This window comes from Lactuca saligna, chromosome 7 (genome assembly GCF_052625555.1).
Source record: "Lactuca saligna cultivar CGN05327 chromosome 7, ASM5262555v1, whole genome shotgun sequence".
Classification (NCBI taxonomy): Eukaryota; Viridiplantae; Streptophyta; class Magnoliopsida; order Asterales; family Asteraceae; genus Lactuca; species Lactuca saligna.
Genome location: NC_136423.1, coordinates 170173469 through 170176408, shown reverse-complemented (window position 1 = coordinate 170176408; position 2940 = coordinate 170173469). Strand labels below are relative to the sequence as shown.

Here is a 2940-nt window from a genome sequence, read left to right as displayed (position 1 = left end):
GCTCTCCAATCCTCCCGATCTCCGCTCCCGTTATCTTAATGGCCTTCCGGCCACCTTCTAGATCCTCAAAACAGCTTAACAGAAGTTTAATATCGACTAAATTAAGTTGGAAGTCGAATCCCCTCCTCTTGTTAGCTGATAATCGACTTTTATAACCCTTGTAACCGACTCACGTACGTTGGGCGTAAGTCGGATTACACTGGGCATAGTGAAGATTTATACGCGATTGAGTTTATCTGATGCCAGCCATTACGCGGGGCGTAACCTTATATTACATTGGGCGTAATTTGAATTTATCCATTACGCTTGGCGTACTTGTGAATTACGCGGGACGTAAATAGCTCCTCCATCATTTTACTTTCTTTTAGATTCTAAGCCCGATTTCCGCTTCAGTCTTTTCTTTCGTGCTTTATCGCCAATGAATAGCTACAAAATATAATTTAAAGCATTATAAGTACTTTTTAGTTCTATTTACGCTTTTTATTCTATTGATTTCAGGACTTACTCAGCGAGTAGCAGTTTAGCTACTCGGCAAGTAGCAGTTTAGTCAGCAGTAGATTTTCTTTTTTTTACAATCGTTTTGTTCTTTTTACGCTTTTTATTCTATTGATTTCAGGACTTTCATGACCCGAGGATCAAACACACCACTGGTACCCCCGTTTGAAGACCCCGAATCCGCATTGAAAAGAAACAAAGTAAAGGACGTGGAGAGTTCAAGCACACCAAAGAAATCACCATTGTCCAACTTGAAGACAGTTTTTGGGAAAAAGAAGAGCAGTAAATCAGAAGCTTCTAGCGCTTCTTTAATAATTGAGGAGCCAATTCAAGAAGATATTGGGTACGAGACCGAGGAAGAAGAGGAGGCAATGTACGAGCAAGAAACCGAGTCGGAGGAAGAGTTAGCGTTCACAATGGCTTACATTGATGAAATCCCCATGGGAGAATGGAAGAAGAGGATGCGCGACGACAATGGCCCGGGACTTGTGCAACCAGCAATTCCCGCGACTGCTACCTTCGAGCTAAAAGGTCATATCCTAGCTTCACTCAAGGAAATACCTTTCTATGGGAAAGATCATGAAGATGCCTACAAACATTTGGATGAAGTCAATGATGTAGCTGATTACTTCAATATTCCAAATGTAACCCGCGAAACTCAACTACCTCGTATGCTTTCGGTAACCTTCAAGGGTGCTGCTAAAGACTGGCTCAAGTCACTTCCCCCCGGATCAGTCACTACTTGGGCCAAGATGAAGGAAGAATTTATTGATCACTTTTGCCCACCGTCCAAGATAGCCAAACTGAAGAAGGCCATTGCAAACTTTGAACAACAAGCTGGAGAGTCGCTATATGAAGCATGGGAGAGATACAAAAGTCTACTAAGAAACTGCCCACACCATGATCTAAACAACCAGCAAGAAGTTTCCATCTTCTATGATGGAGTCAATGTCACAACCCGGCAGTTGCTAGACTCGCAAGGCCCACTTACAAAGACGCCACCCCTGGTGATTAAAGAATTGATTGAAGAATTCTCTAAACACTCTAGAGAATACCACAACCCTAGGCATGATGTCACGAGGGGAGCCGCTTATGCTGCTACTGAAGACTTATCCACGGTCATGGCTATGTTAAAAACCATGGATAGGAGAATGGACAAAATGGATCAAACTATCCATGCTATTCGGGTGGGTTGTGAAAACTGCAATGGACCTCACCTCACTAGAGATTGCGATTTGGATGAGAATGGCAACAAGAAGGCGCAAGCATGTTATTCGAGCGGTGACCGATATGATGAGGATTGGCGCAAACAAAAGAAAGAGTGGCTTCCTTATGAAGAGTACAAGAAGGCCAAGGAGGAGAAGTATAGACAAAAAGGGAGAGGCTTTTATCAAAAGGAGGAGTCGGTGCAAGAAAGGAAGCCAAGCTTGGAAGATATGCTTACTAAATTTGTGGCTGCTTCCGAGAAAAGGCATAGTGACCATGATGCTGCTATCGAAGAAACAAGAACCATGCTCAGGAACCAGCAAGCATCCATCCACAATATAGAAACACAGCTTGGGCAACTTGTTCAACAACTTAACCAAAGGTCACCGGGTGAGCTTCCTAGCAAAACCGAAAACAACCCACGAGGCGCACAAATAAACATTGTCACAACGAGAAGTGGGAAGATCATGACTCCTCTGGCCCCCATTCGAACTGAAGCAACCAGGGACTCGCAAAAGGAAGGAACGGAAGAACAAGTAGAAAACCAAGGATCACAATCTGAGAGTTCTACTCGCCGAGTAGGGCCGACGAACTCGGCGAGTACCCCATCAAAAACGAATGAACAGCCTCCCTTAAAGCCTTACCAGCCTCCAATGCCATACCCAGCCCGAGCCAAGAAAGAGAAGCAGGAAGAGGAATATCAGAAGTTTCTAGACCACATTAAAATTCTTCAAATCAACATTCCTTTCATTGAAGCCATCATGCAAATGCCCAAGTATGCAAAGTTCCTTAAGGAACTCCTCACCAATAGAAGAAAGATGGAGGAAGTGCAGAAGGTAGTGCTTAATGAGAACTGCTCCGCCGCAATGCTAAACAAGCTACCAAAGAAGAAGAGTGATCCGGAGAGCTTAACTTTACCTTGCCAATTTGGCAACTTGGCTGCAATTCATGCCTTAGCTGATTCTGGAGCAAGTGTGAACCTTATGCCCTACTCGTTCTTTAAAAAGCTAGACCTCCCGGAGCCAAGGCCAATTCGCATGGCAATTCATTTGGCAAACAAGACTGTCACCTTCCCAAGAGGAATTTGTGAAGATTTGCTAGTGAAAGTGGACAAATTTGTCTTTCCGGCTGATTTCATCATTCTAGACATGGAGGCAGATCCGCAAGTGCCAATTATACTTGGAAGGCCTTTCCTCAACACAGCTAGCACTATCGTAGACATGAGAGATTCTAAGCTCA

The 2940-nt window shown here is 44.0% G+C and overlaps 1 non-coding gene across 1 annotated transcript; it reads right to left on the bottom strand.

Moving 5' to 3' along the window:
• Positions 1 to 1295: 1295 nt before the first annotated feature.
• LOC145007749 (small nucleolar RNA R71) lies at positions 1296 to 1402 on the bottom strand. The gene has a single exon (XR_013663117.1). It is a non-coding gene; the product is annotated as a small nucleolar RNA R71 (small nucleolar RNA).
• Positions 1403 to 2940: the final 1538 nt, after the last annotated feature.